The sequence below is a fragment of the Phyllobates terribilis genome, unplaced genomic scaffold (genome assembly GCF_046119375.1).
Source record: "Phyllobates terribilis strain yellow unplaced genomic scaffold, ASM4611937v1 Scaffold_11__3_contigs__length_659146591, whole genome shotgun sequence".
In the NCBI taxonomy this organism is placed as follows: domain Eukaryota; kingdom Metazoa; phylum Chordata; class Amphibia; order Anura; family Dendrobatidae; genus Phyllobates; species Phyllobates terribilis.
In genome coordinates, this window is record NW_027362771.1 from 367,498,302 (window position 1) to 367,525,818 (window position 27,517).

A 27,517-nucleotide genomic window follows, 5' to 3' on the forward strand; every position below is an offset into this window, starting at 1 on the left:
GGGTTTGAGACAACCAGTAGGGCCCAAAACAGGCCAAGGCCAAGGGCTCGAAACAACCAGTAGGGCCCGAGACAGTCCAAGGCCAAAGCCACCAGGGCCTGAGGCAACCAGTAGGACCCGAGACAAGCCAAAGCCAGAAGGGCCCGAGACAACCAGTAAGGCCTGAGACAAGCCAAGGTTAACGCCAGCAAGGTCCGAGACAACCAGTAGGACCCGAGACAAGCCAAAGCCAATGCCAGAAGGGCCCGAGACTAACAGTAGTGCTCGAGACAAGCAGTAGAGCCCGAGACAGGCCAAGGCTAAAGCCAGCAGGGCCTTAGACAACCAGTAGGATCCGAGACAAGCCAAGGCCAAAGTCAGCAGGGCCCGAGACAACTAGTAGGGCTTGAGACAAGCCAAGGCCAAAGCCAGCAGGGCCCGAGACAACTAGTAGGGTCCGAGACAAGTCAAAGCCAATGCCATAAGGGCCCGAGCCAACCGGTAGGGTGCAAGACAAGCCATGGCAAAATCCAGCAGGGCCTGAGGCAACCAGTAGGGTGCGAGATAAGCCATGGCAAAATCCAGCAGGGCCCGTGACATCCAGTAGGGCCCGAGACAGAAGAAGGCAAAAGCTAGCAGGGCCCAAGAAAACATGTAGGGCCTGAGACAGGCCAAGGCCAAAGCCAGCAGGGTCCGAGACAACCAGTAGAGCCCGAGACAGGCCAAGGCCAAAGCCAGCAGGGCCCGAGACAACCAGTAAGGCCCGAGACAGAACAAGGCAAAAGTCAGCAAAGCCCGAGACAACCAGTAGGGCTCGAGACAGGTCTAGGCCGAGCCAGCAAGGCCCGAGACAACTAGTAGGGTCCGAGACAGGTCTTGTCTAAGCCAGTAAGGCCCGAGACAACCAGTAGGGCCTTAGACAAGCCAAGGCCAAAGCCAGCAGGGCCCCAGACAATCAGTAGGGCTTGAGACAAACCAAAGCCTACAGAGCCCGAGACAACCAATAGGGCCCGACACAGGCCATGGCTAAAGCCTGCAGGGCCCGAGACAAGTAGTAGGGCCTGAGACAGGCCAAGGTCAATGCCAGCAGGGTAGGAGACTGGCTAAAGCCAGCAGGGCCCGCGACAACCAGTAGGACCCGAGACAAGCCCTGAACTACTGAACATACATTTCAGTAGAAAAACATTTCAGATTTTAAAATAATTTTTTCAAGTTGTTTGTTATAAAGTATTCTAATTTACTGAGATAATGACTTCTGTGCTTTCATGGGCTGTAAGCCATAATCATCAACATTAACAGAAATAAACACGTGAAATAGATCACTCTGTTTGTAATGACTATATAATATGAGTTTCACTTTTTGTATTGAAGAACTGAAATAAATTAACTTTTTAATGATATTCTAATTTAGTGAGATGAACCTGTAAGTAAAAAGCCAAGGGAGTGAATATTTTCGCAAACCACCAGACTTTTTGGATCTAATATATAGGATCTCATCCACACCCCTCAACCCTCCCTCCTGGCCAGGTGAGGAGAATGGCTAATTGTATGCAAAGACATGGGAGAACACATATATTAGAATGTCATATCTTCAGAAACCTCCTAGTGGAATCATATGTTATATTTTCGAAAATACTTTCACCATTTTAGACGCGCACAATAATAGAGCCATAATTTGGATTTATATTAAAATATTGGGGTTTTCAAGGCTTAACCCCTTAACAACCCTTGCCGTATTAGTACGCACATTTGCGTACCCCCCATTCAGTGAGGGCTGCTGCGCTGAGCCCTCACTGAACCGAGCACATGTCAGCTGATTCTTACAGCTGACATGTGCCCGCAACAGCCCCGGGTGGAATCGCGATCCACCCGCGGCTGTTAACATGTTAAATGCCACGGTCAATCTCCGACAGCGGCATTTAACGCGCGCTTCAGGGTAGCGCGTCATAAGCCCCGCCCATTGGTGACCCCGTCACGTGATCGCGGGTCACCGATGGGCGTGCATGACAACCCAGGGTCTGCAGCAGACGCCTGCAGTAGTCATGAGCTGGTCGCTATGAGCGCCACCTAGTAGTTGGCGCTCATAGCACAGGACCAATTCTGCTATATGCAGGGGATCTGCTGATCCCCTGTATGTAGCAGAGGTGATCGGATAGTTGCTGCTTCTAGTCTCCTATGGAGACTATTGAAGCATGCAAAAAGTAAAAAAAAAAAGAAGTTTTTAAAAATATAAAAAAAAATAAAAAAATATAAAAGTTTAAATCACCCCCCTTTCGCCCCATTCAAAATAAAATATAAAAAAACAAAACCCTACATAGACATATTTGGTATCGCCGCGTTCAGAATCGCCCGATCTATCAATATAAAAAAAGAATTAATCCGATCGGTAAACGGCGTAATGAGAAAAAAATTCTAAACGCCAGAATTACGTTTTTTGATCGCCGCAAAATTGCAATAAAATGCAATAACGGGCGATCAAAACATCAGATCTACCCCAAAATGTTATCAATAAAAACGTCAGCCCGGCGCGCAAAAAATAAGCCCTCACCCAGCCCCAGAAAAATGGAGACGCTGCAGGTCTCGGAAAATGGCGCTATTTTTTTTACCAAATTTTGGAAAAAATTTTCACCACTTAAATATAAAAGAACCTATACATGTTTGGTGTCTATGAACTCATAATGACCTGTAGAATAAGAATGGCAGGTCAGTTTTAGCATTCAGTGAACGTGGTAAAAAAAATAAATAAAAAACAACTGTGGTATTGCACTTTTTGTGCAATTTTACCGCACTTGGAATTTTTTTCCCGTTTTCCCGTACATGAGATGGTAAAACTAGTAATGGCATTGAAAAGTACAACTCATCCCGCAAAAAATAAGCCCTCACATGGTCATATTGACCAAAAAATAAAAACGCTATGGCTCTGGGAACAAGGGGAGCAAAAAACGAAAATGCAAAAACGGAAAATGCTCCGGGGCTTAAGGGGTTAAAATCCTTGCACTTGAATACAGAGAAGCAATAATGTCCACAGATCGCATAAATATCCATGGATGGAAAAAATATGCACCTTTAAAATAATTGCTAAACCTCCAATGTTTTCATAGGATTTACTAAACTTAGAAAAACACTTAAAGAGGTTGTCAGGTCAAAAGTGATTTGTCTGCAGTCACTCTGTGCGACTGCAGACTTATAAATTTCCCCAGCGCACACACTGTGCGCTGCGGGGATTCGACAGTATGAGACCCGGGACCGGAGGGTACGTATGTGCTATACATACCCCCGGCCAAGGGGCGTGGTCTAGCTCTCCATAAACTTGTATTGAGCGAGGCCTTCTAGTCGGATGCCCCCACTGGCCGTCCATGTCACTAGACGGGGCGCGGCCTCGCTCCATACAAGTTTATGGAGACCGAGACCGCGCCCCTTGGCCAGGGGTATGTATAGTGCGCATACATACCCTCCGGTCCCGGGTCTCATACTGAAGAAATCCCCGCAGCGCACAGTGCGTGCACTGGGGAAATTCATACATCTGGAGCGAGGCGGCGCTGAATGGCCGGTGGTATGTATAGTTTTTACATACCTTCTATTACCGGGTCTGAAACCCGCAAATCCCAGAGGCGCACAGTGCGAGCGCTGGGGTGAGTCATAAGTCTGCAGTCACACAGAGTGACTGCAGTCTTATCACTTTGACCGGACAACCCCTTTAACATTGTTTAAGTTGGAACACATTAATAAAATAATTAACACCATAATTCATCCAAGTTTAATAAAAAAATTAAAAAAAACTTTATTAGAACTGTGCAACTCACTGATATTTTGACTTATCACAGCATAAACAAACATTTGGCATTTCAATAGTTATACTTTTTGGCAAGACTCATGGAGCAATTCATTTCTCCAATAAAATGAATAATTAAACAAAAGGCAGAGTAAAACAGCTAAAACCATTCTCTATTTATATATAAAAAAACAATGTAAAAAAATATTTAACAGAACACAATAATAAAAGAATTATAGTAAAGCAGAAAATATGAGTTACATTCACTATTCAAGGAGAACATCGGGTAGAATGAGGTAGAGTGTCAGAACGGATCCCCTGAGAAGAGTTCATACTAAATTAGCTCTGTTACCTACCATAAACTACCAGTATCACCTTTACATAAAGAAAGAAACGGTGAAAACAAATAAAAAAAAAATGGGTGTAAAGGTAAAGAACAAAAACAAAATACATTGCAAAGGTAAACATACTAAAATATTTGAAACTTCTTTATATATTGTACATATATACCGTATATTCCGGCGTATAAGACGACTTTTGAAGACTGAAAAATCTGTCTAGTCTGGGGTCGTCTTATACGCCGGTAATGCTTTTGAACTTTCAGAAATTGACATGCGGGGATACTCTGGGGGTGTTAATAAGCTGCCGTGGCCGTATCCCTGCCATGTCGGAGTTAATATAAGGTGGAGGGAGTTAAAATACGGCGGCGGTAGGTCCAGACAGTCAGCGCTTCTGTGCTGAAACTGACACATCGCTGCGTATTCCCAGCTCCGGACACAGCGCAGGGCTTCTGTGCCGACAGCTTTCACTTGTCACAGAAGCGGTGCGCTGTGTCCGGAGCAGGGAAGTTCGCATCGCTTCTGTGACAATATATGAAAAGCCGGCAATTCAGCAGCGGCATAAGCCGGCACCCGACAATTTAGAATAGAAAGAATAGAGCTTCACACATAGATTAGATAGATAGAAACATGTCAGTCCCATATATATGAAGTACAGTGACAGTATTGCTTACTGTACTTGTCATTTAGTGTAAAGGATTCATTAAAACAAATAATAGTGTTTTCATGCACCGTCTCTTTAAAAAAGCCGGCCGGCATTTCAGCATCTGTACCCGACAATTTATAACAGACAGAATAGAGCATCACACATAGATTAGATAGATAGAAACATGTCAGTCACATATATATGAAGTACAGTGACAGTGCTGGTTACTGTACTTGTCATTTAGTGTTAAAATAACGGATTTATTTAAAAAAAAATTGGCGTGGGGTTCCCCTTAATTTTAGTCTCTAGCGGAGGTTAAGCAGACAGCTGGGGCAGATGTTTGAAGCCTGGGAAGGGGGTAATACCCACGGAGCTTCCCAGGCTACTAATATCAGCCCCCAGCTGAATACATAGCCTTTACTAGCTATTAAAATGGGGGACCCCCCAAAAAAAATGACGTGGGGTCCCCCCTAATTTAATAGCTAGCAAAGGCTAGGCAGACAGCTGGGGGCTGATATTAATAGCCCAGGAAGGGAGCCATGAATATTGGCCCCCTCCCAGGCTAGAAACACCAGCCGTCAGCCGCCCCAGAAATGGCGCATCCATAGGATGCGCCAATTCTGGCACTTAGCCTCGCTCTTCCACGCTGCCCTGGTGCGGTGGCAGGGGGTAATAGGGTTGGGGTTGATGTCAGCTTATAATGCCAGCTGACATCAAGCCCAGGTTAGTAATGGAGAGGCGTCTATAAGACACCCCCATTACTAACCCCATAGTCAAAGTTAAAAGAAAACACAAACACCCAGAATAAAGTCCTTTAATTGAAATAAAGACACAATTCTTTATTGTTCTAAATTAAACCATACTTACCATCACGCCCATTCCAGCTGAAGCCAACGATCTCCTGCAATAAAAGTAAAATAATAAAGCAACCTCATCCTTACCTTTCCATGGTTCCCAGGACAGCTCCAGCTCTGCTACATCGAGATGACAGGCTGGACCGCAGCAGAACGCTGCCATCCAGCCTGTCATCCCGCAGACACTGAGAAGTGCAGGCATGCTTGCGCTCCTCAGTGTCTCGCTGTGACGGCATCCAGATGAGCCGACAATGAACTCAGCTCACCTCCTGGACGTCCGTCACTGACAGCGTGGGAAACTTCTACTGCGCATGCGGGGAGCAGGAGAATTTTCCCACGCTGTCAGTGACGTGCATGAGGTGAGCCGAGTTCATTGGACATGATCTCGGCTCATCTGGATGCCGTCACAGTCAGACACTGAGGAGCACAAGCATGCCTGCGCTTCTCAGTGTCTGCCGCATGGCAAGCTGAACGGCAGCGTTCTGCTGCGGTGCAGCCTGTCATGTGAATGTAGCAGAGCTGGACCGGTCCTGGGAACCATGGAGAGGTAAGGATGAGGTTGCTTTATTATTTTACTTTTATTGCAGGAGATCGTTGGCTTCAGCTGGAATGGGCGTGATGGTAAGTATGGTTTAATTTAGAACAATAAAGGATTGTGTCTTTATTTCAATTAAAGGACTTTATTCTGGGTGTTTGTGTTTTTTTTAATTACTTTACTAGAAATTCATGGCGGTCATGTCTAATATTGGCGTGACCCCATGAATTTCGGGCTTAGGGCCAGCTGATAATGCCAAGCTGGCCTTAACCCCTTTATTACCCAGTGAGCCACCGCACCAGGGCCCTGGATGAGTTGGGTACAGCGCCAGAAGATGGCGCTTCTATGAACGCGCCATTTTCTGGGGTGGCTGCGGACTGCAATTTGCAGCGGGGGGGGGGCCCAGAAAGCTTGGGCCTCCCTGCGCTGCAGATTCCAGCCCCCAGCTGCCTAGTTGTACCTGGCTGGACACAAAAATAGGGCGAAGCCCCACGTCTTTTTTTTTTTAATTATTTCATGAAATAATTTAAAAAAAAAGGGCTTCCCTATATTGTTGTGTCCGGCCAGGTACAAATAGGCAGCTGGTGGTTGGGGGCAGCCCGTTCCTGCCTGCTGTACCTGGCTGGACACAAAAATATGGCGAAGCCCACGTCAACATTTTTGGGAAAAATTAATTACAAAATTAATAATAATTTAGGGACTGCATCTTTATTAACCCCTCAATTGTCATTTAGTGTTAAAATAAAGGATTTTTTAAAAAGAAAATTGGCGTGGGATCCACCATCATTATAGTCTCTAGCGGAGGTTAAGCAGACGGCTGGGGCAGATGTTTGAAGTCTGGGAAGGGGGTAATACCCACGGAGCTTCCCAGGCTACTAATATCAGCCCCCAGCTGAACACCTAGCCTTTACTAGCTATTAGAATGGGGGACCCCCCCAAAAAATGACGTGGGGTCCCCCCTATTTTAATATGTTTATGAGTGACAGTTTTCCTGCTATATACCTGCATGTCATAAGAATTTAAATTAAAAAAGGACCATGTTAAATTCAAATCTGTTTTTTTTTAATTTTTACCGGTGTTTGGTATGCGTTGGAAAAGGGGTAGTCTTATACGGTGAATATATCCTAAACTCTATATTTTAACAGGAAAGTAGGGGGGTCGTCTTATACACCAGGTCGTCTTATACGCCGGAATATACGGTAATGGCACACTATTTCCATATTAATGGCTAGCACACTTGTTAGAAATGGTTATCAGTGCTCTTAGTTGAAGGTAACCTAAAATACTTTGCATAATAATGCTGTACAATTCCAAAAATGTTGGCACAATGTGTAAAATGTAATGAAAATAAGAATGGAATGATTTGGAAATCTCCCATAGTAATATTTTATTCACAACAGAACACAGATCACAAGAAGAAAGTTGGACATTTTTCTATTTAATTTTAAAAAATTAACTCATCTAAAAATGAATGGCATCGAAAAAAAAAAAAGTTGGGACAAGGTTAACAAAAGTCTGAAAAAGTAAGTGGTACTAAGGAACAGGTCAAGGGTTAATTTTCAACTTAATCATGTGAATTTGTATAAAAATGGCATGTTAGAAAGGCAGAGTCTCTCAGAAGCAAAGATTGTCAGAGGTTGTAAACAACTGTGTCTAAAAATTGTGGAACAATTTCAGAAAAATGTCCATCAACCTGAAATTGCAAAAACTTTCAATATCCCACCACCTATAGCACATTATTTCATCAAAAGATTCAGAGATTCTGGAGAAATCCATGTGCACAAGAGACAAAGCGGACGGTCAATATTGGATGATTGTGAGCCATGTGTCCTCAGGCAGTACTGCATTGAAATAACCGCTATGGCCCTGGCCAAACTTTGATGGCAGCAACCAGGGGCGTACATAGAAGTCATGGGGCCCCATAGAAGAAGCTCTAATTGGGCCCCCCCCCCTACAAAAAATAAATATTTGTCTGTGTCACAGAAAAGCAGATCTCATAACTTTCCAGCCTTTACATAGTAATTTACCTCTTTCTGAAGTCGTAGATTCCTTTGCCCCCATAAAGTATTATGCCAACAAAAGTGCCCCCCAAACAGTATGATACCCTTATGGTGCATTCCTCCACATGCACAGTATAATGACCCTATTGTACCCCACTTCAACTCCCCCGACAAAGTATGGTGACCCTAACACAGTATAATCCCCCACCTGTGAACCCCACAGAGCCCTCCATACACTCTCATGGCCCCACACAGCCCTCCAAACAGTATAATGGCCCCCACACAGCCCTCCAAACAGTATAATGACCCCACACAAACATTCACACTGTATAATTGCTTTCATACAGTATAATGGCCCCCACATAGCCCTCAAAATATTATAATGGCCCCACATAGCCTTCCATGTAGTATAATGCACCACCAATAATCTTCCATATAGTATAATGCGCCCCCATAATCCTCCATATAGTATAATGCTCCCCCCATAAACCTCCATATAGTATAATGCGCCCCCCATAAACCTCCATATAGTATAATGAACTTCCCATGGTCCTCCATAGAATATAATCCATTCCCCATAGTCCTCCATACAGTATATTACACACCCCACAGGGTAAAATGCAGCCCCCATATAGTATAATGCACGCCACAGTCCTGCAGTATTATGGGCACCACGTACTCACTGATTTTAAAATACCGTATATTTTAAATAAGCCGATCCGAGTATAAGCCGAGGCCCCTAATTTTACCACATAAAAATGGGAAAACCTATTGACTTGAGTATAAGCCTAGGGTGGGAAATGCAGCAGCTACTGGTAAATTTCCCCATCCTCATATGTGTGGCTCCCTCAATCCCACAATCCCTGGTATGTGTGGCCCCCTCAATCCCACAATCGCTGGTATGTGTGGCCCCCTCAATCCCATAATCCCTATGTGTGGCCTCTTCAATCCCACAATCCCTGGTATGTGTGGCCTCTTCAATCCCACAATCCCTGGTATGTGTGGCCTCTTCAATCCCACAATCCCTGGTATGTGTGGCCTCTTCAATCCCCCAATCCCTGATATGTGTGGCCTCCTCAATCCCCCAATCCTGTTAAGTGTGGCCTCCTAAATCCCCCAATCCTGGTAAGTGTGGCCTCCTCAATCCCCATATCCTGGTATGTGTGGCCTCCTCAATCCCCCAATTCTGGTATGTGTGGCTTCCTCAATCCCCCAATCCTGGTATGTGTGGCCTCCTCAATTCCCCAATCCTGGTATGTTTGGCCTCTTCAACCCCCCAATCCTGGTATGTGTGGCTTCCTCAATCCCCAAATCCTGGTATGTGTGGCCTCCTCAATCCCCAAATCCTGGTATGTGTGGCCTCCTCAATCCCCCAATCCCTGGTATGTGTGGCCTCCTCAATCCCTAAATCCTGGTATGTGTGGCCTCCTCAATCCCTAAATCCTGGTATGTGTGGCCTCCTCAATCCCCCATTCCTGGTATGTGTGGCCTCCTCAATCCCCCATTCCTGGTATGTGTGGCCTCCTCAATCCCTAAATCCTGGTAAGTGTGGCCTCCTCAATCCCCCATTCCTGGTATGTGTGGCCTCCTCAATCCCCCATTCCTGGTATGTGTGGCCTCCTCAATCCCTAAATCCTGGTATGTGTGGCCTCCTCAATCCCCCATTCCTGGTATGTGTGGCCTCCTCAATCCCCCATTCCTGGTATGTGTGGCCTCCTCAATCCCCCATTCCTGGTATGTGTGGCCTCCTCAATCCCCCATTCCTGGTATGTGTGGCCTCCTCAATCCAAGTATCCTGGTATGTATGGCCCCCTCATCCCCCAATCACTGAACATAAAACAATAAACACTTATACTCACCTTCCTCCCCCCCCCTCTGCTCCAGCGCTGCATCCTGTCTGCAGCAGCTCATGTCGGCATCTGAGCTGCGCGCGCTCTCAGAAGCCGAGGTGAGCGGCTGCCGGCACATTCACTCCTCTCCACGCCGGGACTATGGGCGTGAAGCGTGAATATGCTTTCTCTTCAGCAGCGGGCACTGACAGGAGCCGCTGCTCTGCGCTCCTCCCTGCCGCTACTAAAGAGAATGAATATTCCGTCTTCTCCACGCCCATGGGAGTGGAGAAGAGGGAATATTCATGTCTCTTTAGCAGCGGGCACACGTGGTAGCTGCAGCAGCGGCTACTGTGTGTGCTCCGCTCCTCCACTGCCGCAACCCGCTCCTCTGCCGCCCCAACCTCCTACTCACCTATCCCCCTCGTTCCCACGTTCTGCTTGGGGCCCTCATGAGCCCCCTCCGGCCACGGGCCCCATAGCAGTGGCGTGGTCTGCCGCCATTGGCGGTACGCCACTGGCAGCAACTCATCTCAGTTTCTAAATTAGATAATTATTTTTTGCAAATGAAATGGAAAAATGTGTAACTTTTATCTTCTACTATATGTTCTATCATGTGGTGTGAATAAAATATGGCTATAAGACTTCAAATCATTGCATTCTTGTTTTCTTTATATTTACACAACATCACAACTTATATTGAATTATGGTTGTACATTTGGTGTCTGTCTAAAGGAATGGTAAAGTAAAGACATGCAAAAGTGCAAAATGAGTATGAACTGGTGTGATTGACTTAAAAAGAAATCTTTTGTTTTAATACCAAAGAATCCTTTTATTGAACGCCCACAATAATGTTTGTACATAATTCCAGAATTGTCACTTCTAGCTATGAATGAAGGAGCCGTATCCATCCTTTGATGGTGAAATTACCCATATGCCAGCTTGATGAATTAGAAACCAAAGGAGAGAAGTTTACTTAAAATGGTTATATTTTTCTTTTTGGCACAAATCCTATATTTTTAATAACCCTTGTGGCTTGATTTCATGTGAACATATAAATTATGATTAATAGTAGGAAATGTTTCACAGGTGCCAGTATTTAATAAAATAATCTACATTGTATCCAGCTTAATTACCATATACAAGAAACTGTAAGGCTATGTTCACACATTGGTTTTTGTTGCTTTTTTTTCTGCAGGCAAAACCTGCTCTCTTGGCAGTAAAGAAGCTGCTTACAAAAAGCAGGTTTAGCTGCATACTTTAGGATCACAAAGTTCAGCTTTGCTTCCACCACAGAAGCATGAACAATGCAAGGTGCTAGGTCACGAATGAAAGACCCATAAAACTATTTTGGAAAAAAAGGCAATTTGATCAATTTATTTAGTGTAGTGGGAAAATATTTTTATATGTGAAGAAATAGTGACTATTCTGAACCAAAAAAAAAGTTTACATGAGTTCATGAAAAAATACACAATTACAAACATAACAGGGGGGGGTGAATTGATCAGGAGTTGGTTTCCTAAGACATTGGCAGAGCATTGAGTTTGTAGGACACTTTACTTTCACAATTTGGTCAGTCCTTGAGTTGGTTGGGTATTGTTTAATTTCACACTTTGGTCAGCCAATTTTTACTTTATGCATATGACTAATTTAATTAAATTGTACTAATCCTAACTGCCATTCTAAGGTGAGGAGACCAAGACATTATGGTTAAAAGTTGGGAAGATCACAAAAATAAATGCGTTTCACATTTCTGCTGTACCAGCTTTTTTCACACAGCAAAACCTGATACCAGTATTTTTTGCTGCATTTTTGTTGTGTTTTTGCACAAACGCTGCAAAAACGCTGAAAGAAGAGACATGCTGCAGTTTTCAAAAATGCATGAGGTGAGCTGAGTTCATTGGACATGACCTCGGCTCGTCACAGCCAGACACTGAGGAGCGCAAGCATGCCTGCGCTTCTCAGTGTCTGCGGCATGGCAAGCTGGATGGCAGCTTTCGGCTGTGATCCAGCCTGTCATGTGAATTTAGCAGAGCTGAAGCTGTCCTGGGAACCATGGAAAGGTAAGGATGAGGTTGCTTTATTATTTTACTTTTATTGCAGAAGACATTGGCTTCAGCTGGAATGGGCGTGATGGTAAGTAGGGTTTAATTTAGAACAGTAAAGAATTGTGTGTTTATTTCAATTAAAGGACTTTATTCTGGGTGTTTGTGTTATTTTTTAACTTTGACTATGGGGTTAGTAATGGGGGTGTCTTATAGACGCCTCTCCATTACTAACCTGGGCTTGATGTCAGCTGGCATTATAAGCTGACATCAACCCCAACCCTATTACCCCACTGCCACCGCCTATGGGCAGTGGGAAGAGCGAGGCTAAGTGCCAGAATTGGCGCATCCTATGGTTGCTCCATTTCTGGGGCAGCGGACGGCTGGTGTTTCTAGCCTGGGAGGGGGCCAATATTCATGGCACCCTTCCTGGGCTAGTAATATCAGCCCCCAGCTGGCTGCCTAGCCTTCGCTAGCTATTAAAATAGGGGGGACCCCACGTCATTTTTTTGGGGGTCCCCCATTTTAATAGCTAGTAAAGGCTAGGTATTCAGCTGGGGGCTGATATTAGTAGCCTGCGAAGCTCCGTGGGTATTACCCCCTTCCCAGGCTTCAAACATCTGCCCCAGCAGTCTGCTTAACCTCCGCTAGAGACTAAAATTACGGGGAACCCCACGCCAATTTTTTTTTTAATAAATCCTTTATTTTAACACTAAATGACAAGTACAGTAATCAACACTATCGCTGTACTTATTATATATGTGACTGACATGTTTCTATCTATCTAATCTATGTGTGATGCTCTATTCTTTCTATTCAAAATTGTCGGGTACCGATGCTGAATTGCCGGCCGGCTTTTTTAAAGAGACGGTGCATGAAAACACTATTATTTTTTTTAATAAATCCTTTAACACTAAATGACAAGTACAGTAAGCTGAGCACTGCCATCCAGCTTGTCATCCTTCAGAGACACTGCAGAGCGCAGGCATTATGGGAACTTCCGATTCCGGTATTCGATATTCTAAAAGTATCGGAACTCCGATACTGAAATATCGGGTATCGACCGATATTCGCGGTATCAGAATGCTCAACACTAGTGGACACATATAACTTATGTTTGCTAGACACTGCGCACAGACATGGCACCTGGCGTGCCATATCATGATAATTTGCGCACACTTTCCAATAGCAAACCTGTCTGAACGATTAACAAAGTAAAGGATTATGATTTTTAATTACCCCTGCATGTCATCTGGTTAACATTAAGTGATGATCACAAGATATGAACAGTTATACGCAAAGCATCTAAAACTACTCAGTTTTTATAGCAAAAGCTGCTTTCTGTACACTAAAATAGCAAGACACGACCGAAAAATACATCTTTGGTTACAATTTTTCCCTTAGTATATAAAGCAATATGTTAAAAAATAGGTCATCTAATACTGTTATAATAAAGAACTAATAGCTAAATACTAAACTTGTAACTTGGAAGTTTTTGGACTTGACTAGTTAAAGACTAAGGTAGTTTAAAATGCATTTCTGCACTAATACAGTCACTACTACTACTTGGCAGCTATGCCAACAACAAAATAGTAGATTTTTTTTTTCTTTTGGGAAAAAAAATATTTTATCCCTTAAGCAATAAAGAACAATCTTTGGTATGATAAGGCAAAAAAAAAAAAGCAAGCACAGTTTTTGAAGACTGTATATAATTTACCAGTCACATACGAAGTAAAGAGATTATGGGAACTTATTTTGTGATAAAGCAAAGTTCAATTCAATACAGTGGTGGCCAAAAGTATTGGCACCCCTGCAATTCTGTCAGATAATACTCAGTTTCTTCCTGAAAATGATTGCAATCACAAATTCTTTGGTATTATTATCTTCATTTAATTTGTCTTCAATGAAAAAAAAACACAAAAAGAATTGTCCTAAAGCCAAATTGGATATAATTCCACACCAAACCTAAAAAAAGGGGGTGGACAAAAGTATTGGCACTGTTTGAAAAATCATGTGATGCTTCTCTAATTCGTGTAATTAACAGCACCTGTAACTTACCTGTGGCACCTAACAGGTGTTGGCAATAACTAAATCACACTTGCAGCCAGTTAACATGGATTAAAGTTGACTCAACCTCTGTCCTGTGTCCTTGTGTGTACCACAATGAGCAAGGAGAAAAGAAAGAAGACCAAAGAACTGTCTGAGGAATTGAGGAACCAAATTGTGAGGAAGCATGAGCAATCTCAAGGCTGCAAGTCCATCTCCAAAGACCTGAATGTTCCTGTGTCTTCCGTGCGCAGTGTCATCAAGAAGTTTAAAGCCGATGGCACTGTGGCTAACCTCCCTAGATGTGGACGGAAAAGAAAAATTGACGAGAGATTTCAACGCAAGATTGTGCGGATGGTGGATAAAGAACCTCGACTAACATCCAAACAAGTTCAAGCTGCCCTGCAGTCCGAGGGTACAACAGTGTCAACCCGTACTATTCGTCGGCGTCTGAATGAAAAGGGACTGTATGGTAGGATACCCAGGAAGACCCCATTTCTTACCCCGAGACATAAAAAAGCAAGGCTGGAGTTTGCCAAAACTTACCTGAGAAAGCCTAAAACGTTTTGGAAGAATGTTCTCTGGTCAGATGAGACAAAAGTAGAGCTTTTTGGGAAAAAGCATCAACATAGAGTGTACAGGAAAAAAAAAAGAGGCATTCAAAGAAAAGAACACGGTCCCTACAGTCAAACATGGCGGAGGTTCCCTGATGTTTTGGGGTTGCTTTTCTGCTTCTGGGACTGGACTGCTTGACCGTGTGCATGGCATTATGAAGTCTGAAGACTACCAACAAATTTTGCAGCATAATGTAGGGCCCAGTGTGAGAAAGCTGGGTCTCCCTCAGAGGTCATGGGTCTTCCAGCAGGACAATGACCCAAAACACACTTCCAAAAGCACTATAAAATGGTTTGAGAGAAAGCACTGGAGACTTCTAAGGTGGCCAGCAATGAGTCCAGACCTGAATCCCATAGAACACCTGTGGAGAGATCTCAAAATGGCAGTTTGGAGAAGGCACCCTTCAAATATCAGGGACCTGGAGCAGTTTGCCAAAGAAGAATGGTCTACAATTCCAGCAGAGCATTGTAAGAAACTCATTGATGGTTACCGGAAGCGGTTGTTCGCAGTTATTTTGACTAAATGTTGTGCAACCAAGTATTAGGCTGAGGGTGACAATACTTTTGTCTGGCCCATTTTTGGAGTTTTGTGTGAAATGATCAATGATTTGATTTTTGCTTCATTCTCTTTTGTGTTTTTTCCTTGCAAGCAAATTAAATGAAGATAATAATACCAAAGAATTTGTGATTGCAATCATTTTCAGGAAGAAACGGAGTATTATCTGACAGAATTGCATGGGTGCCAATACTTTTGGCCACCACTGTAGGTACTAAAAACATGACTGAGGAATGAAGTACCTAATGAACTTAAAAAAATATTACTTTATCAAAAGTATTCACCAAATAATTCATACTCTCAGGAGCTGCAGTAGCTGAGATATTGGGTGTCCTTCCGCAGGGTCTTTACACTAGAGAGCTGGCTTATGCCTGAAAACACCACTGATCACCTTGTCCTTTAGTTCTCCTCCATACTATAGGCTTCCATACTCATTACCTGAAAGTAGTCGGAACCCACATATTTTGATGGGACCAGCTCAGGCCCAATCACAGGTGTCAGGAAAGAGAAAGATTGGGCAGATTGGAATCAAATTCCCAGTCCTCTTATTCTCCTGCCAGATAAACCAAGTGTTCATGTGTTTGGGGGAGGCAGGAAGGAGCGGATAGCCAAAATGCCAGTTTAGTGGGCAAATATTTCATGTGTACAGGCATCATCAAAAAATGACCTATTGTTTAAATCAGTTTTTTTGTGTTAAGTGTAAACATTTTGCAATCTGTTTTAAAAAAATGTAAAAAAAAAAGAAATCTTGCAATTTTCACAATGGGCTTTTTAGACTATTGATTCAGGAACCACAATGGTCCGCTACCGACTATCTTTTGTATTGAAGTGTCAGATGATCCTGTGCAAAGTGACATTGTGAAGGGAGGTGAAATCACTACTGTGAATGGTGGAACTTGTGTTATCAGCTGTGTATAAAGTTGTTAGCTGTCATTGTAATAATGTCTGATGATAAGGAGCCTCCTGAAAACCCTTAGTAAAAGGACAAGAAAGTAGAAGTCTAAAAAAGCCCAAGTGACCAGTGTTAAAATTTTAGAGAAAACAAAAGAAAAAGAAAATTACCCGTTTTGTTTTTTTAGATACATGCAGCAGAAAAACTGGATTTAAACAACAGAATAATTTCTGATGACAGACTCCCATTAATACAGTGTAAGGACTCCTCAGATCCCAGCTTCCAGAACTCCTGTACAGAAGAATTTTGGATAGTTGGAAATGAGATTATCTGCTCCCACATCTTAATTATCAGGTGTTAAGCTGCTTATAGACATTAAATATGCAGGATGGACGATATAACTTCTATACGACTTGTCCAAAGTGTCTGGCAACTGCTCCCGTTCTCCTCCATGGAACGAAGATGCACATCAGACCCAACCAAACAGGCACATGAAGGAATCCGTCACCGTTTAGGCTGAAAGCAGCATTGTCCTGCACATTCCTAATGTCTATAGAAGGCTTTGCGTCTTAATTTTAGCCACGTTATCTCTGCTCTCAATGAGTCACACGTGACAGGTAATCTTTTATAATGTAGCCAAGTAACTGACCTACTTCATCTCCTTTCAAAATCAAATATGAGCATGATACCCTGTCACATTAGCCCCATATATTTATGGGATAGACACAAAAAACACTATTCCCTGAGTCCAGGAAATGTCCTGAGTGATGTCCTGAATTCCTCGCAGTAAGGCAGTTCTGTGAACGGAGATACTTGAAGGCACAGTTGTTACAAGGTAGTGACTGTTCATGAGAAAAGTTGGTCTCCTTAAAGACACATATAGAGGCAGTCATCAATTCATTAAGGTAGAGATGGTTCATAGCATTATCCATTTGTAATACGTTAGCAGAGCTTTAGTAAAAGCCATGTAATGGGTGTTGCCTTTACAACTCCTTAAGTAACACATTCATCACACATAAAAAGCAATAATAATAAAAACCCACAAACATACATACATTTAGGAAGTACCTTGGATGAAGGTTAAGGGGCGACAAACAAACACAAATGTGGGTAAAGCAGCGAAATGAAGTCCATAATGTGACCAGCTGAGGTAGACATAAATCAAAGAGACTGCTTGACGTCTCTTTACAACAAAGACAAATGGCATAAAACCTGGAGAGTTTCAGAGCCATTCACCATCCAGCAAAGCAACCTTCAATGTCAATAGACCATGGATATCCATGGTCTTTAATAGCAGGCACACTGACCACAGAGCGGCAACAGGAGCCGCGCTGTGGTACAGTGTACCGGCTATTGAACAGACTGAATTGTCACTGCTCCCCACGCACAGAGTCCCGGTGCGAGGAGCAGTGACTATTCCAGCACAGCATCTCACACTGTGTGAGGGCGCATGGGGGCTCAGAGGGTGCCATACATACCAGAATGGGGGCTCAAGGGGTGCCATGCATACCAGGATGGTGGCTCAGAGGGTGCCATGCATACCAGGATGGTGGCTCAGAGGGTGCCATGCATACCAGGATGGGGGCTCAAGGGGTGCCATGCATACCAGGATGGGGGCTCAAGGGGTGCCATGCATACCAGGATGGGGGCTCAAGGGGTGCCATGCATACCAGGATGGGGGCTCAAGGGGTGCCATGCATACCAGGATGGGGGCTCAAGGGGTGCCATGCATACCAAGATGGGGTATAAAGGGGTGCCATGCATACCAGGATGGGGGCTCAAGGGGTGCCATGCATACCAGGATGGGGGCTCAAGGGGTGCCATGCATACCAGGATGGGGGCTCAAGGGGTGCCATGCATACCAAGATGGGGTATAAATGGGTGCCATGCATACCAGGATGGGGGCTCAAGGGGTGCCATGCATACCAGGATGGGGGCTCAAGGGGTGCCATGCCTTCCAGGATGGGGGCTCAAGGGGTGCCATGCATACCAAGATGGGGTATAAAGGGGTGCCATGCATACCAGGATGGGGGCTCAAGGGGTGCCATGCATACCAGGATGGGGGCTCAAGGGGTGCCATGCATAAGAGGATGGGGGCTCAAGGGGTGCCATGCATACCAGGATGGGGGCTCAAGGGGTGCCATGCATACCAGGATGGGGGCTCAAGGGGTGCCATGCATACCAGGATGGGGGCTCAAGGGGTGCCATGCATACCAGGATGGGGGCTCAAGGGGTGCCATGCATACCAGGATGGGGGCTCAAGGCGTGCCATGCATACCAGGATGGGGGCTCAAGGCGTGCCATGCATACCAGGATGGGGTGTAAAGGGGTGCCATGCATACCAGGATGGGGTGTAAAGGGGTGCCATGCATACCAGGATGGGGTATAAAGGGGTGCCATGCATACCAGAATGGGCGTGGGTTGTAGCGAATATTCATGAGCTTTAATAGCGGGCACACTGACCGCAGAGCGGCAGCAGGAGCCGTGCTGCGGCTCCAGTGTGCCGGCTATTAAGAGAAATGAATATTCATTGCTCTCCACGCCCATGGGCGTGGGGAGCAGGGAATATTCATTTTCCTTAGTAGCGGGCACAGTGTAGGCTGCAGCAGGCGGCTGCTGCCTCCTGTGCCCCGCTGATCCCCCGCTGCCGCTCCCCCACACCCACCACCATGCGGCCATACAATAATATAGTATTCGGACTATAAGACGCACCCCCCACTTTCCTCCAAAATTTTATAGTCCGAAAAATACGGTAAATACAGAAATGTATTAAACATTGACACCATAAATGCTTACTTGTCCTGCATTGTCTTTAGTATTGCCCTTGAAAAATAAGCATTTATTCTTTGTGCTTTGCTTGACAATCTGTCCATATCCATTAATGATTAGATCTGAACCACCCTGCAATAAAAAAATGCATTTTAACATATTTTTAAATATTATCTCAAGCAGATAAATTACAACATACAATCTGCATATGAGATCTATACTAATGATTACCAGTGGTAGACAACTGTTAAGGTGCATTTACACTAGCTGATAATCGTTCAGAGTCGAACGCTAACGACCCATTATTTACGATAATTGTGTAATGTGAGTGGGTTGAGCAACTGATCGGTGTCTAAAAAAAAAAAGCTTACACAATTGTGTAATGTAAATGAAGATTGTTCACTTGAACCACAATGCTCGATGTTACGATGTAACTATCACTATTCAACTGTTTCATTCATGATTCTCATCCTATATAAACACTGTTTGTGCGTCGTGAGTTATGATTGCATTGCTCATCATTTAAATCACACATATCAAACTCTGGCCCTCGGGCCAAATCTGGCCCACGGGGCGGGCATATTTGGCCTGCAACTCCGGGCAGGCCACCCCCTGCCCAGCATCACATTTTCAACTGTATCGGCATCCTGGATGCCGATATAGTTGAAAGCAATGACAACAGAGGGAGCTGTCAGCTGACACTCCCGCAGCCATCATTCTCTCTCTGTGTCTGATGTTTCAGTGCATAGGGCGTGATCATGTCACTAATTTGCGCCCGCAGTGCCGAGCACTGAAGAGCTTCAGATTGCTCGTGCCAAGACTGGAGCAGCGAGGGACCGGGGAGAGGTGAATAATTGTTTACTTGTATGGAGGACTATGCGGTGCCCATTACACTGTGTGGAGCCATATTATACCATGTGGAGGACTATGTGGGGCCACCATTTATTTGACCATATAGAAAGGTAAGGAATAGTGATGAGTGAGCACTAAAATGCTCGGGTGCTCGACCCGACTAACGAGCCCAATGTAAGTCAATGGGAAACGCAAGCATTTTCCGGTGCCCCTCCCCCCCATCGGAGGTCTGGAGGGGGCCTAAAAATTGAACAAATAGATGGGAACAGTGCTAAAATGATATGGGAGCAGCATGGGGAAGACCCCTGGAAGCATCTCTGACTCCCAGGTCACTGCTGTGAACAATGTGGTCAGAGTATTATGCCACTTTTATGGACTCACAATAATACATACAAAAACAAAGCCAAAATGGATTTTCCTGGAAAAAATGTTAAGGAACATTCTTTCCAGGGTAATGACTTGTATCTAAGGCAAAATAAATAACCAAAAACAAAAATGCTCCTCCACACCTTGGCCTATGTTCACATGTAGCGTTTTTGATGCGTTTCTGCATTGCTTTCAACGGTGAAAAATACATTCACCGGTAAATGTAATTTTAACATTTTACTATCTTAATTGGTCATGTGTGTGAGACATGATCAGACACATCCACCATACAGTGATGAAATGACATGGGAACAGTATGGGCAAGACCCCTGGAAGCATCTCTGACTCCCAGGTCACTGCCTAAAACTGTGGTCATTAGACATGATCCTATATTATTGCGGTAATAATACAGACATTTTTGGCAACGTGACAAATATTAAACTCCATTTAAAATGGGAAAGGTGCATGGCAAGGGACCTGGAAGTGGACGTAATGGTGACGGTTCACGCAGAGGCCGAGGCCATGGGCAAGATGAAACTGTGCCTGCTGAGGGAGCACAACAAGCACCCACATCATGTCGATCTAGCTTCCTGTCCCACTTTCTACGAGGCCGTGGAATACCACTCTTGAAGGCAGACTAGTGTGAAAGGGTTGTTGGTTGGATAGCAGATAAAAAGATAATGCTTCCAGTCAGTTTGCAACCATCACCACCCTGTCTTCCACACGGTCCAGTCTCCGTAGCGTGAGTCTGGACCACATTATTATTATTATAGCGCCTTACATGTGAAAAAGGGGTATAGATAGCAAAAACAATTACAATAATCTTGTAGGCTTGTCGGAAGATGTAAGTCTTCAGGTTCCTTTTGAAGGTTTCCACGGTAGAAGAGAGCCTGATATGTTGGGGTAAAGAGTTAGAAAGTAGGGGGGGATGCACGGGACAAATCTTGTATGCGATTGTGGGCAGAGGAGAAAAGAGGGGAGTAGAGAAGGAGATCTTGTGAGGATCGGAGATTGCGTGCAGTAAGTATCGGGAGACTAGGTCACAGATGTATGCAGGAGACAGGTTGTGGATGGCTTTGTATGCCAAGGTTAGGGTTTTGAACTAGAGTCTCTGGGCAATGGGGAGTCAGTGAAGGGATTGACAGAAAGGAGAGACCGGGGAATAGCGGAGGGGGGCGTGGATTAGTCGGGCACCAGAGTTTAGGATAGATTGGAGGGGTGCGAGAAGGGAGGCCGCAGAGCAGAAGGTTGCAGTAGTCGAGGCGGGAGATGATGAGGGCAAGAGCAATTGTTTTTGCAGATTCTTGTTTGAGGAATGTGCGGATCAGGGAGATTTTTTTTTCTTGCTTGGAGTCGGCATATTCCTCAGTTGTCCTTCAGCATTCAGTTGTCCCTACCCCAGTCCTTGGAATGCAAGCGCATATACGAGCCAAACAGGCTACAAAACTAAACTGCCACATTTCTCGACTGCTCGCACTAGAAATTTTGCCTTTTAGGGTCGTGGAGGCGGAAGCTTTCCGCAACCTCGTGGCGGCTGTCCCTCGGTACTCAGTCCTCAGCCGCCACTATTTCTCCCGGTGTGCCGTCCCTGCCTTATACAAGCACGGGTCCCAGAACATTACCGTACCCTCACCAACGCAGCTACGGGGAAGGACCACCTAAGCAGACACATGGACAAGTGCTTGTGGCCAGGGATGGTACATCTCACTGACGGCACACTGAGTTAATATAGTGGAAGCCGGGACCCAGTCGGACCCTGGGATAGAACACATGCTCCCGACCCAGAGGATTGTGGGCCCTGGGTCAATAAAGCTTCAACACTATGTTCACAAGGTAAACAGCAGTGGTGGTCGGTCTCCTAGACAACGAGCAAACTCCTTTATGATGGTAGAGGCCACCATCTCCTTAGTTTGCTGGTTGTCACAAATAATTTGGAGATTCGTGGCAGCTCTGGTTATGCTGTAATTTAAATGTATTTTTTTCCTTTTTGTCCAGCAAGGGATAATGTTAGTCTCTTGGTGGCAGCCTTTTGTTAACGGTCAGTTGATGTTGGTTGGTGACACTCCCACCTCCCTTTAAAATAGCCACATAATCCATCAGCTGACCACTGGTTATAGTTCATTCTATGCTGACCTCTTTGAAGGAGCCAGTCTTTGGAGAAGCTGCGGTGTTCGTTGCTGTTGTAGAGGTGAAGTTTTCTGTTGGTGAGATAAGTGTATTTTATGTTGTTATCTTCCTATTGTTAGTCTTCCCTTTCTTGTGTGTCCTATTGCAGTGGTGAGACTAGTGTCTCGCTGGCCTGCGAACTAGCCAGGTTAAGTCCAGGACCAGCGAGGGCTTAGGCACGTGATCGCGCACTGGGAGAAAGACCCGTCTAGGGACGATAGGGGGGAAAATAGGGACAGACACAGGTTGGTGTCAGGAGGTGTCCCTTCCCTTGTTCCCTAACGCTAGGGCCCTCCTTCCCCCCTCTATCTCCCATTGCATCCGTGTGTTGTGCCGTCTGCCGGACATCCCCTTGTTGTTCCATGACACTGGTACTTTTCTGTGGGAATGAGCGTCTCCAACCAGCCTGGAATATCCAGAGAATGGCACGGCATGGTTTGGTATTAGCACCCAGTACCAGAAGTGAAGCCATCCACAATTTCCATCTCAGGAATTGTATTTGGTAGATTGGCTGCCCAAACATTAGTTTCTCACAAAGGATCTGAAGACATTGAGTGGCAGTAGGTGCAAGTTTCTCCAGCATGACCTGTTTGTTAGATATCAGAGGCAAAACAGAATTGGGATTTTGCCAAGGTGCCAGATTGCATCTTAAGTCTTATAGATTGCTGGAGCCAGTCCACAGTAAAAAAACAAAAACAAAAACACCCATAGAGTGTCTGGGAACCTTCACACAGGCTTTTCTTAGCCAGGGTGAGAGTTGTAATTCACCACAGCCATATTCTTTAGGTAGGTGAAAGGACTGGCATAGAGGGAAACTGTGTCTACTCCGGCTGTCATTTCTCCGCCACTAGGTTCTGGCCATTGTCACACATGACCATGCCTGGCTTTATGTTCAGCGGTGAGAGACACAGATCTGCTTGCTCTGTTTCAGCTTTCAACAACTCTGCATCGGTGTGCGGTTTGTCACCTAAGCATATAATCTTCAGCACAGCTTGTTGCCACTTGATCGAGGCAGTGCTGCAGTGCTTCCAGCTTGCGACTGATGTTGTCATTTCGGAGATGGAGGCCGAAGAGGAGGAGGAGGTGCAGGAGCTGTACAATGTGATTACATTGAGGTTACATTTGGTTTTTATACCAAAGACCCTGCTATGTTTCTATTATAATATATATACATATATATATATATATACACACGTATGTATATATATTTTACACATATACATATATACACAGTGGTTACGGAAACCCCTTTAAAGTTTTCACTCTTTTTTTCATTGCAGCCATTTGGTAAATTCTAAAAAGTTCATTTTTTTTCTCATTAAAGTACACTCTGCACTAGTGTTGAGCGAGTATGTTCCGTCCGAGTATGCTCGGGCCGAACTACGAGTATTTATAGCTGCTCGGTGATAAGGTTAAATCGCTCCCGTGTGCATGATTTGCAACTGTTTGACAGTTTTATTACATGTGAGGAATGTGTAAGAAATAGACATTCCTCACATGTAATAAAACTGTCAAACAAGCGCAAATCATGCACACGGGAGCGATTCAACCATATCACCGAGCAGCTATAAATACTCGGTGCTCGGCCCGAGCATACTCTTCGAAAGGGTTAATAGAACATACTTGCTCAACACTACTCTGCACCCCATCTTGACTGAAAAAAAAACAGAAATTTAGACAGTTTTGCAAATTTGTTGAAAAAGAAAAACTGAAATATCACATAGTCATAAGTATTCAGACCCTTTGCTCAGACACTCATATTTAAGTCACATGCTGTCCATTTCCTTGTGATCCTCCTTGAGATGGTTCTACTCCTTCATTGCAGTCTAGCTGTGTTTCATTAAACTGATAGGACTTGATTTGGAAAGGCACACACCTGTCTATATAAGACCTCACAGCTCACAGTGCATGTCAGACCAAATGAGAATTTTGAGCTCAAAGGAACTGCCCAAGAAGCTCAGAGACAGAATTGTGGCAAGGCACAGATCTGGCCAAGGTTACAAAAGAATTTCTGCATTACTTAAGGTTCCTAAGAGCACAGTGGCCTCCATAATCCTTAAATGGAATAAGTTTGGGACCACCAGAAGTCTTCCTAGACCTGGCCGTCCAGTCAAACTGAGCAATCATGGGAGAAGAGCCTTGGTGAGAGAGGTAAAGAAGAACCCCAAGATCACTGTGGCTGAGCTCTAGAGATGCAGTAGGAAGATGGGAGAAAGTTCCACAAAGTCAACTACTGTATCACTGCAGCCCTCCACCAGTCGGGCCTTTATGGCAGAGTGGCCCGACGGAAGCCTTTCCTCAGTGCAAGACATATGAAAGCCCGCATAGAGTTTGCTCAAAAACACATTAAGAACTCCCAGACTATGAGAAATAAGATTCTCTGGTCTGATGAGAGGAAGATAGAACTTTTTGGTGATAATTCTAAGTGGTATGTGTGGAGAAAACCAGGCACTGCTCATCACCTGCCCAATACAATCCCAACAGTGAAATATGGTGGTGGCAGCATCATGCTATGGGGGTGTTTTTCAGCTGAAGGGACAGGACAACTGGTTGCAATTGAAGGAAACATGAATGCTGCCAAGTACAGAGATATCCTGTATGAAAACCTCTTCCAGAGTGCTCTGGACCTCAGACTTGGCCGAAGGTTCACCTTCCAACTAGACAATGACCCTAAGCACACAGCTAAACTAACAAAGGAGTGGCTTCAGAGCAACTCTGTGACCATTGTTGACTGGCCCAGCCAGAGCCCTGACCTAAACTCAATTGAGCATCTCTGGAGAGACCTGAAAATGGCTGTCCACCAACGTTCACCATCAAACCTGACAGAACTGGAGAGGATCACCAAATCCAGGGATGAAAAACTTGTTGCATCATTCCCAAGACGACTCATGGCTGTACTAGTTCAAAAGGGTGCTTCTACTCAATACTGAGCAAAGGGTCTGAATACTTATGACCATGTGATATTTCCGTTATTCTTTTCAGTCAAGACGGGACGCAGAGTGTACATTAATGCGAAAAAAAATGAACTTTACCAAATGGAAAGGGGTCTGAATATTTTCCGTACCCACTGTATATGTACATGTATGTATGTATGTATGTGTATATATACAGTACAGACCAAAAGTTTGGCCACACCTTCTCATTTAAAGATTTTTCTGTATTTTCATGACTATGAAAATTGTACATTCACACTGAATGCATCAAAACTATGAATTAACACATGTGGAATTATATACTTAACAAAAAAGTGTGAAACAACTGAAAATATGTCTTATATTCTAGGTTCTTCAAAATAGTCACCTTTTGCTTTGATGACTGCTTTGCACGCTCTTGAAGCTCATCAAGAGAATGCCAAGAGGTAGTCACCGGAAATGGTCTTCCAACAATCTTGAAGGAGTTCCCAGAGATGCTTAGCAGGCAGGCTACCTCTGGCGAGCACATGGAGGGCTGTGTGGCCCTCCAAAGAAATGCCACTCCACACCATTACTGACCCACTACCAAACCGGTCATGCTGAAGGATGTTGCAGGCAGCAGATTGCTCTCCACGGCGTCTCCAGACTCTGTCACGTCTGTCATATGTGCTCAGTGTGAACCTGCTTACAACTGTGAAGAGCACAGGGCGCCAGTGGTGACTTTGCCAATCCTTGTGTTCTGTGGCAAATGCAAAGCGTCCTGCACAGTGTTGGGCTGTGAGCACAACCCCCTTCTGTGGACGTCGAGCCCTCATACGACCCTCATGGAGTCGGTTTCTCACCGTTTGTGCAGATACATGCACATTTGTGGCCTGCTGGAAGTTATTTTGCAGGGCTCTGGCAGTGCTCCTCCTGTTCCTCCTTGCACAAAGGCGGAGGTAGCGGTTCTGCTGCTGGGTTGTTGTCCTCCTACGGCCCCCTCCACATCTCCTGGTATATTAGCCTGTCTCCTGGTAGCGCCTCCAGTCTCGAGACACTACGCTGACAGAAGCAGCAAACCTTCTTGCCACAGCTCGCATTGATGTGCCATACTGGATGAGCTGCACTACCTGAGCAACTTCTATGGGTTGTAGAGTCCGTCTCATGCTACCACGAGTGTGAAAGCACAACCAGCATTCAAAAGTGACCAAAACATCAGCCAGAAAGCATTGGTACTGAGATGTGGTCTGTGGTCCCCACCTGCAGAACCACTCTTTTATTGAGTGGGTCTTGATAATTGCCAATAATTTCCATCTATTTTCTATTGCATTTGCTCAACAGCATGTGAAATTGATTGTCAATCAGTGTTGCTTCCTAAGTGGACAGTTTGATTTCACAGAAGTTTGATGTACTTGGAGTTATATTCCGTTGCTTAAGTGTTCCCTTTAATTTGTTGAACAGTGTATATATACATATTTATTGAGGTGTGTCCTGACTGAAATTACAGCATACGCAATAACAGTATAGGAGACCCACTTCTTAATAATGGGAAGGACAATTCAAATATATTCTATATTCTACATTACCTGTCTTATCTGAAATTCATTTACGGGTGAGCTATCGCAGTATGGATAGCGTATTACACCGATCCAGCCAGGTATGATTGCCTTATACTGCGTGCTGCAGAAAAAAAAATACAAATCTATTCTATTTCCTATCGATACCGCTGTTAGATGCATTTGAAATAGAGATAGGTGCTGCTAGGTGGTATAATCAGCTCGTGAAGAGTGTTCATTCTGGTCGCATAAATCTCTTCCACAGTCCATGACTTTCTTCTTTTTTTGTTATTTATTTGGCCTTATATACAAGTCACGACCCTGCAAAGAATGTTTCTTAACATTTCTTCCAGGAAAATCAATTTTAGCTTTGTTTTTGTAAGCTTTATTGTCAGTCCGAAAAAGTGGCGTAATGCTCTGACAACATTGTTCACAGATATACTGTTGGTCAGCGACCAAGGGTAAATGGGTTTGAACAACGCACAACTGGGATAGTTTAAATGGAGTGTAATATCTGGCACGCGCCCAAAAAATTCTGGATTGTTAGCGCAGTAATATCTGATCCCGTCTGATGATCACAGTTTTAAGCAGTGGCGTTAGAGATATGGTATTGGTCAGCAACTAAGTGTGAATAGGCTGAACAACACACAACCGGCAGTCTTTAACTGGAGTCTAATATTGGGTATGCTCCAAAAAATATCACGATTATTACAGCAGTAATATGGGATCATGTCTGATGATGGATAAGTTTCTCTGCTTCCACAATACAGCAATGCGAATAAAAAAAATAAATAAAAAAAAAAATAAAAAA